Genomic DNA, 10,900 nt, shown 5'->3' on the forward strand with positions numbered 1-10,900 from the left:
TCAGTCCCTCCTGACCATATGACCAAAGTATGTGAGATGGAACTTCAAAATCCTAGCCTCCAAAGAACAGCCTGGTTTCACCCACTCCAAGAAAGACCTATGTGTTTTCTTGGCAGTCCATGTTATGTTCAAGACTCTTCTCCAGCACCACAACTCAAAGACATCAATACCTCCTATTATCCTTATTCACTGTCCAGCTCTCTGATGCTTAGTAAGAATTTAGAAGACCATGGCCTAGATCAAGTGCACCTTAGTCTCTAGAATGACATCGTTAATTCTCAGTACTCTGGAGAGGCCCCTGACAGCAGATTTATCTAATGCAATTTGTCTTTTGACTTCCTGACAGCTGGTACCCAGTGCTGACTGTGGAGCCAAGAAAGCTGTAACTTGTTAACAACCTCAATCTCTTCTCTATCCATCATGGTGCTGCCAACTGGCCCAGTGGTGAGAATTTTTGTCTTGATATTGAGCTTCAATCCATATTGAAGTCCTTGACCTTCTGCAGCAAGTGCTTCAGGTTCTCTTCAGTTTCAGCAAGCCAGGTTGTGTCATCTGCATAACACAGGTTGTTGATTAGTCTTCCTCCAAACTTGATGCCACATTCCTCCTCATAAAACCCAGCCTCCCGAATGATCTGTTCTGCATAGAGATTGAAAAGCTATGAAGACAAGACACATCCCTGACATCCTCTTCCTGATTTTGAACACTGCTTCCTGGTCCAAGTATAGGTTTCACATAGGCACAATCAAGTGTTCTGAGAATCTCCATTCTCAAGAGGGCAGAGGAGGAGGACTACAGGCACTGAAACAGAGCTATCTGCACAATGGAAAATAATGTTTATTTTATTTTATTGGAATACTTGTGAAAAGTAGAAAATAAAAGTTTAATGTAGTTCAATTTAGCAGTCTTTACTTTGGTTAAGTCTTTCTGTGCCCTACTAAACAATTTTTGCATTCTCCAATATTGTGTGAAGATTTTTCTGCTTCTTTCTAGAATCGTTCCTGAGTCTATAATGTCTAAAACTGAAGTTTTTAATATGATTTTGAGGTGAAACACACCTCCCCACCCCGTATGGAGATTCCAACTTTGCAAGCACCTTGTTTTTGAAAATGCTAAGGCTGTTCAATTTGCCTTAAGACACCTACTGTGTGTTTAAAGATCTCTGTTCTAGTCTCTGCGGCTATTATCTTTCCTTTTGCCAGCATCACTACTGCCTTAATTGACGTAGCTCTTATTTAAAAAGTTACATTTCTACATGATAGATTAAATCCTTCAACTTTGTTCTTCAAAATGCTCTGAATAATGATTTCATTTATATGAAAAGACAAATATATAGAGAAAACAGTTATCAAGGTAGGGAGGGGGAGTAGGGGGATAAACACTGATGACACAGTTAAACTGAGAAAAGCTGCGTAGCACATACTGTTATAAAGCTAAATATAAAGTTATATAGCTAAAGCTGATCAGGGATGCATCCTGTCTCCATACTTTTTCAATCTATTTTCTGAACAGATCATCGGGAAGATGGGCTCTATGAGGAATGTGGCATCAGGATTGGAGGGAGACTAATCAACAACCTCTGTTATGCAGATAATACAACCTTGCTGCCCAAAACTGAGGAGGACCTGAAGAATTTCCTGCAAAAGGTCAAGGACTGCAGCCTTCAACATGATTAAAGTTCAACATCAAGAAAATAAAGATTCTCACAACTGGGCCGAATGGCAGCATCAGCTTGCTTTGCTCCACAATCAACACTCTTGGTACCAGCAGCCAGGAAATGAAAAGATGAAATGCATTGAGAAAATCTGTTGTCAGGGACCTCTCCAGAGCAATGAAGAGCAACGATGTCCAGGCCATGGTCTTCACAATTACTTGCTATGCATCAGAAAGCTGGACAATGACTAGGGAGGACAGAAGTGATGCCTTTGAGCTGTGGTACTGGAGAAGATTGCAGAATATACCATGGACTGCTAAGAGAACAGTCTTTCTGAGAGAGGGTGAAACCAGGCCACTCCTTGGAGGTAAGGATTTTGAAACTCTGTCTGACATACTCTGGCCATGTTTCAAGAAGAGACCAGTCATTGGAGAATGAGGGACAGTTCCCTGGGAGGGTAGAGGGATAGTACAGGAGAGGAAGACCCTGGATGAGATGGATTGACTCTGACTAGGGTTGCGGGGGTAGGTGTATCAGAGACAGTAAGTTTGACTCAGGATAGAGCAGGGTGCAGAGCTACTGTACATAGGGTCGCTACGAGTCCTAAGTGACTCAACGGCACATAACGACAACAAAGTTGATCATGTACAGTCCCATGTGAGATGGATTCTTGGGGCATTCCAATTAATGTCCAGTAATACATTCAGTGCTTCTATTCTACCTCCCAGTTCATGGCAAAGTCTTAAAAGCTTGAAAGTGGCCATCCATGACACATTTGGTCTCTATTTGTTTGAAACAACAGTGGAAGAAGAAGAAGGAAAAAGTCGGAAAGAGGAGATATAGAATGCTGGTTAGCTGACTCAATGAACAACTGCTTCTTTTGCAATAAGACCCAAAGTACCAGATGGAGCCCAGCCATCATAACTGAACATTTTGATCCAAGATTCAATTAAAGAATCCTGATCCAAAGAAGGAAAACTATAAAAGAGAATTTCTATTTTCTGGAGTCATAAAGGTTGGATGAACCCCAGAAATCTATTGTCCTGAAATCTTTAAACCTTAACTTAAAAACACTCCCTAAAGTCTTCTTAAAACACAAGTCATTTAAAAACAGCAATAAAAAAAAAATATCTGAAATAGTTGAGCTTAACTAGTTAAGCTGCATTGAAGGGTATCTCTAAGATCAAAATGACAACAGCAATCTGAAAGATTAGGTAAGAAACTTAGAGGGCAGTGAACTGATGTTAAATGAGAGGTGTACAATTCAGAAAAGGGGGTTTAGAATGGCTACAAAGCTAGAAGGCTGCAATCACTGTCACGGAACTGTACATGTAGAAATTGCTGAATCAGTGTGTGTGTGTTTGTGGGTTTTTTTAGAGGAGGGGGAAAAGAGCTTTATTTCACTCAGGAGGGGGTTATCCGGCTCGGAACTTCTAAAACTGCTTCTTGGTGCCCGCAGCCTTGGTGACCTCTGAGTACAATGAAGTGCACTGTCTTGCTCAATGACTGGCACTCACCAATGGTGACAATGTCACTGATCTGGGCATCTCTGAAAAAGGTGGATAGGTGCATGGACATGTTCTGGTGACACTTCTCGAAGTAAATGTTGTACCTGCAGGTGTAGTGGAAGTCTCCGTAGAGAACAATGGTCCCCGCCATTTTGGTCACCATGCCAGACAGGATTTGCCCTTGGATGGAGATATTACCAGTGAAAGGTCATTTCCTATCAACGTAGGTGCCCTCATTGGCATCCTTGGGTGTCTTGAAACCCAGACTAATGTTTTTATAATAATGCAGGAGCTTCTCCTTGCCAGTTTCTCCCTGTAGGACCCTCTTCTGTTCTGGAAGATGGCTGGCTACTTCTGGTAGGCACCCTCTGAATGTCTGCTACCTTCCCAGATGCTTGGAAAAAGGGAAAGGCCAATGTGTGTATTCTAACCAAACATCTTGAGGAAGAACTCACTGGGCTTACGGAGTTAGACTCACCATCTAGGAAGCCAAATAACTCAATTGGTACAGCATAATTCACAAAAGCAATGTTTTCCCCCCTCTTCAATGAATAGTGACTGGGATCTTAAAAGCTAGTGAGCAGCCATCTAAAATAGAATTATTGGTCTCTCTCATCTGAAGCAAAGACGAGTGAAGGAAATTATTAGTTTCAAGGGCTAACAGACCACCAAAATAACAACTTCCATTATCCTGAAAACAGAAGAACGAGATGGTGTCAATCACCTTTACCAACCACTCTGATCAAAGCTACAGGAAGTGGTGGATCAAATGGGAGAAAATGTAGAATAAAATTCAAAATTATGAAGACGACAGACTTATTTGGCTCTCAGACTCCCTTGAAACCTGGAAGTAAACCCACCCCCAGGATCACCCTGCAGTCACACAAGAGGGCCTATAATGTGATCTGCCCAAAAATAAAACACAAAGAGCAAAGATGGGCAGAAACAAGGATGGATGGAAACTGGGAACCCAGGAAGGAAGCAGGAAGAATTGCAACTAATGTTATGAAAATAATATATATATTAAAATTTTTAATAAAAAACTAATTTGCTCTGTAAACTTTCATCTAAGCCACAAAAACAAAAAAGAAAAGTCTGCTAGAATTCACACTGGATTTACATGTAATTTAGAGATCTATGTGAGGAATAAACAGCTTTACAACATCATCACGGGCTGATGAGAATAAGGACAACTCACTTGTGCAATTCTAGCGGGAATGCCAATTAGTACAGTAATTTTGAAAACTGGTAGCCATCTACTAACACTGAGCATGTCTATCTTATTACCCAGTTAATCCAAGTATATCCAACAGCGTGCATATATCCAACAGTATCCATATGTACATGCTGTTAGTACTGTCAAGTCAGAACTCATAGCTGACCCCCTCTAGAGGATTTTCTGTGGCAGTAAATCACATAGGAGATTTCTGATCTTTCTCCCACACAGAAGCTGGTGGGTTCCAACTACAACTTCTTACCATTAAGACACCAGAGCTACACACACACACGCAGAGAGAGAGAGAGAGAAAGAGAGACACCGACCACTAAGTAGGAATCAAATCCTGGCTGACCCTCCAGTTGGTTTTCAGACAATGTAAATCACATGCAAGGAGACTGTCCATCTTTTTCCCACAAAGCAGCTGGTGGATTGAAACCATGTACCTTTGTGTTAGCAATGCAATTCCTTACCAATAAGCCACCAGAGCTCCCCCACCACCACTAGGTCACCATACATATCTGTTCATAAGTTTGCTATGAATTGTGGTCGACTTGACGGCAACTAACTTATGAACAGATTTGAACTTTGCCCTACCCTGTGCCATCCTCATCACCTCTTTTTTTTTTATTTATTTTATTTTTTTTCCTCATCACCTCTGATATACTTGAGACCATTGTTACAGACACTATATTGGTCCATCTAGTTGAGGGTCCCTGATATATATATGTATGCATCAACAGACACGTTTAAAAATGTAAAAAACAACTATTTTTTTTTCTTTTAAAAACAACTATTTTTAACAATTCACAATAGAAACAAGTAACAAGGCCCATCAGGATTAACTAGTATAGTTATACAATAGAATACTACACAATAGTAAGAACACATACACTCATAACACAACTACACAGATGAAACTTGCAGATATAATGCTGAATGAAAGAAATTAGGTATAAATGACAATAAATGATCCAAATACAGTAAATGATTAGAAAAATTCAAGAAGTGACTATACCTATACTAAACTTTGAGGAAAACCCCAAATTCTGAGAAGCAAAAATCTCTGACCATAGGGCAATAAAACAAGACATAATGAAAGTAGAAAAATCACCTTACTAGTTGGGAAATTTGAGACTCTCCAAAAAACTGTTGAAAAAAGAGTAATTCAAATCATAGCTATGCACCGTTAATAGTGGAGTAACAACTCCACTAGGTGAATGGGAAAGGCCGCACAAGTCATCAATGTCACCAAACTGTACATGGAGACCCTGCTGGCATGTATTCTCAACAGAAAAGAAAATAAAACAATCATAGCTACATGATACCAAGGAAATAGTACAAATGATGAAAATATACAACATAGCAAAACTTATCCAACAGATAAATTTATACTCACAGGAAATAACCTAAAAACTTTATATTCTTAACAGAAAAGAATAAAATTAAATCTTCAAATTAAGAAATCAGAAAAAACTATCAAATGTGAAAGAAGGAAAACAGAAGCAATGAATGGGTAGCTTAAAATTAACAGTGAATTCAATAATGGAAAACATTTTAATAAGGCTAAAAAATAAAGAGTTCTTAGAAACAGAAGAGGAAGGAGGGAGGAAACTGCAACAATGGAAGAATTTTTTTTAAAGAGAAAAGCTAACTGGGAGGGGTAGGGAGGAAAATGTGGAACAATGAATGAATGGAAATCTGTATTTGTCTAAACTTTCATTAAAATCTGAATAAAAAATTTAAAAGGAAACAAAAATCACTTAAAAGTACAAATACTCTCATGATAGGGAATCAAAGTTGAGTGTGAGTCATGGAATTAGCAAGTCACCAAGCCTGAACTTGAAGCCAGCTCTGACAACGAAGTCCACTTGTAATCATGCTCCACAAAGCAATGCACAGAAAATGCTCGGCACTTGGTAAGCACTAGAAAAATGACATCTGCTATCTATCTTGGAGGAAGTGCAAGATCCTTAGTGGTACGGATGGTGAACATCATCTCACATACTTGGGCGTGCTGTCAGGAGAAGCCAATCCTTGGAAAAAGACCTCATGCTGGGAAAGGGGGAGGGTCAGAGAAAAAGAGGAAGACCTCCAATTAGATGGACTAACACTGTGACTTTAACAATGGATGTGCATGTATCACAGATTGTGAAGATGGCACAGGATTCAGATCTTTGTTGTTCAAAAGAGTTACTATGAGTTGTAGATGACTCAACAGTACATATCTCTTACGAGGTCCATACTGTGGGCCCCAGAGAAAGACCACATGGTCACGAAGATATTTTTGAGGTCCAGGGCAAATGTCACAATGACCACAGCTCTGGTAGTTATTCCGTGGCCTGTGGTGAAGTTAAGTCCAGTCTGATGGTAGGATCCGAGCTAACACCACATTGAATTAGTAGCTCTCTTTATATTCCACCTCCCAGAGACTGAACCAAGGCCCTTGTCCTCAGGAGTTTACCTTGAGGCCACCGCCAACCTGAACCAAGCCACAGCACCTGCTTGTAGTCCTGGTCACTGCCATTCCTCCTGACTAACTTCAAACACTGTTAAGGGTTCTTTCTCCATGGGACATGGTGTCTGTCCCCACTGACCTAGCTCACAGGTAGGCAGAAGCATACAAAGGACTCTTGTTAGATATCACTTTTTCTGGTCTGCAAAGAGCTACCAGCCTGCTCATTTTTTGGATAAGCAATTAACTTAGCAAGCAGGAATAAAAAGACAATTTCAAGGGGAGCTCTGGTGGCCTAGTGGCAAGGAGCTGCAACTACAATCCCAGAGGTGCACGGTTCGAATCCACCAGATGCTCTGCCAGGGAAGGAGGGACAATCTCCTCCTGTACCAGTCAGATCTGATTTGACGGTACACGCACACAAGAAATAATAAAATTTAAAAAAAAGACAATTTCAATATATAGTTAGGTAAAGACAGGGGTCCAAACACAGGTCTCCCTCTTCAAGCCTAATTTACAAGCATCTGGCGCACAAAACAGGAATATGTAAAATGCATAGCTCTATTCCAATTTCCCTTCCTCTTCCCAAGTACAAATAACAATGAACTAGCAAGTGAGAGTACTTTGCAAATGCCAACTATATCTATGTTCCTCAAAGCAAAATCTGATTTAACAGAAACTGGAGATGGCATTTGCATCTAATTGTTTCTTTTAACCAGATCAACCACACCACTTCTGAGGGCCACAGACACATAAATGGAGACAGAATTGTTGAATGATGGAATCTCCACACCAGGAATCAGGGCGTTCAGAGCAGGTCTGAGTGTATTAAGAAGCCAGGTTGAATCTCTCTTCACCAATGTTTGGTTCCTGCCAAGAAAGTAAACGAAGCGCCAGCTGTCCAGTGTGGTCATACCACTCCCACAGTCTGTTGTAAATTTAAATGGATTAACTGTAACTTCTCAGTCACTATCCCTGAATTGGTTCTGATTCATAGCGACTCTCCATTGAATTTTTGAGCCTGTGGTAATGAAACTGCCCATGTTTCTCTCAGGAAGACACTGGTGGATTCCAACCACTAGAGACACACAACCTTTGGGTCAGAAGCACAACTTGCTATGGACTACGCCAGCAGAGCTCCTCTGTAGCTAAATACACATTCAGTATGACAAATTCAAATTATACTAAAGCAAGAAAACAAGTTAATCACTCCCAAAGGGTAACCACCATTAATAATTTTGTAAATACGGTATACGTTTTCTTCCCTCCTTATAAGGAGTACTTGGGTGGCAGAAAAGGCTAAATGCTCGACTATTTATGCTCATCCAGAGGAGCACAGGCCTTGCATTCTGTTTCCAGAAGATTACTGTTAGAAAACCCTCTTGTTTTCCACTTATACACAGGAGACCACCATGAGCCAGTAATCAACCAGAGACTTAATAACAATAATATCAAACTATCAGCAAAGCTAATGGCCATCAACTTCCCCTCTATAATTTTGAGAATTTATTTCAGTATGGTATAGCTTGCTTTCGTATATTTCTTCCCAAGAAAATACAATTTTGATCTATCATTTTCTTTATAATAGCCTTTCACTGTCTTAGCTATTTAAGGCTTATGTATCTTACTTGTTAGATAAAAAGTATTTCCAACATATAATGCTAACATCAACATCCTAGTACCTGTGTCTTTTAGTCTTTAGAACTGAAAAGCAAGGTGAAAGCAGTCCTTTATATTGATAAAGGCAATGAAAAGGGGACTGTCCACAGAAATAATCAAGGCCTCAGACCTTTAATGAGGTAAATTACAGAGAGTTAGATTAGCTGTGAATGCATGGAAAGACATAGAACATAGCCCACTTAAAGAATGAGATGAATCTTCCTCTTCCAATCCTCCCACAACAGCCTTGAAGGCGGCAGAAAAGAGACAGCAGTGACTGTCTTCTGAAACCCCAAAGGACACTCCGTGGCAACAAAGCGTCCCAGCTTAAATTTAATGTCTCCCTCTGAGGAAGAAATACTCCACCAGACACACTGAATAATTACAGCTGTGCAAAGTCTTCTTTCTCCTAACAACCCACTGAGGTGGCTGTCCTTACTATTACCTTTTAGTTACACTTGAAGAAACTGAGGCCAAGGCCACATTTTTGCTCATTATCAATCTACCAGATTGTCTAAGAGCTGAGGTGTATGCCAAAATTGGGGAGGAATTACAATTATGGGGTTTATCAAGAATTTAGCTCCTGAAAATTCACCTCGTCCTTGATAAAAATAAATACAGCAGTCCAAAAATGTGGGGCTAAGGAGACATGAAGAGTTTGCTAAATTAATCTCTAATAATGTCTTAAAAATCATAGAAACAGGGAGCTCTGGTGACCTAGTGGCAAGAAGCTGTGCTGCAATCCTGAAGGCGCATGGTCTGAATCCACCAGATGCTCCGCTGGAGAAGGAGGAGCAATCTCTTCCTGTGCCAGTTAGTTCCCACTGGATGGCACACAAGGGGGGTGGGGGAAGAATCATAGAAACTCAGTCACAAGTCAGAAAAAACCAGGTGTGGAGTAATAGAGAATTGAGAATAGAAAAAAGGGGCCAAGTTTCCCAAAATCTTTTATAGGTATGCCAATCAGAGATTTCAGTAAAAATGCAATGAGGAAATTATGCCCTTAATGCAAATAATACTAACTTATTCACTTATTATGGACCTCAGAAAGGAATAAACTAACATTTTTCCCACTACTATTCTCGTAACTCCCTGACCCCACTCATCATCTCTTATGCAAATTCCTACAACTTCATAAATAAATCACACTGCCTCTTCAAAAAATTCATATACAGCATGCTGGCCCAACACATTCCTAGTCTCAATCTCCTCATATCAACACAAAATTATGTAACAGTATCCAACATGCTCTGCGATTTTTGGACAGCTACACTTGTCATTTAAATCTATGTTCTGCCACTGCTTCACCAATACAATGCTATGATTCATCCAGGATGTGCAGAGAATTACAATGACTTTCATTCCATCACAGGATAGGAAAGGTCTCAGTGATAGTGCGGGGGAAACAATATGTAGACTGTCTAAGGTCTACATCAAGGTATAATCATATGCATTCATATCCTGTTCCCTTCAGTGGTCAATTCAGATTTAGATTTCATATGCACAGTTAAAATACTTTAATTGGCTGATAGACAAAATATTTTCTAGACAGCAAGCTTCCCTTGAAAATAGAACTGAAAAAGGGATTGGGGAAGAATGCCTTTGAAGTGTTTGTACATTTTATAACAAGCCTTTATTGTTACCATTAAAATATTTGTAAAGTCTCAATTAAAATAAGCTCTATATGATAAATCCATGCTGTTCCTGTGTCAAATAGGTGTCCTACACTGAGCCAGAAGTATCAAAGGTACTAATGAGACAGGTCCCCTTGGCCATCTGGCAGGTAAAGAAAGTGAGTCCAAAACTCATGTCTTCTTAGGCTGATACCTAATCAGGAAATGCAGCCTAATAAACAAAGTGCACACAGTCAGAAACTTTCCTAACATTTCCTATCTTCACTATTTATAAGGTATTTTCCTAAAACTCTAAAAATTCCGAAGACTCAACACAGGGTGCCAATCAGTAATCAAATGTTCAGTTTAGCTGGGAGAAAAGGGAAAAAACCCTCTCCACAGGGGTTTTTACCTTGGGAAGAGAGACAGCTGATAGGTCCTTTGAAGGTAAAGGTGTCTGTGAGCTCTGAGAGGTAAGGACAGGAGATGTTTCATTTGTTCCTAAATCTTCATCAAGTAGGCACAAGGCTTAGCACACAACTAGAAACCCCAACATTTAGTAAACAAATAAGCCCCAAGTGTATAAGCCTGCCTACTCCAAACCCCCAGGTCCTGTTAGTGCTGAATCCAGGAAACACTAATAACTATTATTTTCTGACTCTATGTGCCTTGTTCCAGGTATGTTATAAACAGTCTACACCCCAGCAATTCCACTACTGGGAATATACCCTGTAGAGACCATAGCTGACATCCAAGCAGATATATGCACACCCATGTTTATTGCAGCTTTGTTCA

At 40.0% G+C, this 10,900-nt stretch overlaps 1 pseudogene; it reads right to left on the minus strand.

Moving 5' to 3' along the window:
- Nucleotides 1–3,069: 3,069 nt before the first annotated feature.
- Nucleotides 3,070–10,900, minus strand: part of LOC102868406 — a 28,823-nt pseudogene continuing 20,992 nt past the window's right edge.

The sequence above is a fragment of the Elephantulus edwardii genome, unplaced genomic scaffold, assembly GCF_000299155.1.
Source record: "Elephantulus edwardii isolate Elephantulus edwardi_28Jun2011 unplaced genomic scaffold, EleEdw1.0 scaffold00116, whole genome shotgun sequence".
Classification (NCBI taxonomy): domain Eukaryota; kingdom Metazoa; phylum Chordata; class Mammalia; order Macroscelidea; family Macroscelididae; genus Elephantulus; species Elephantulus edwardii.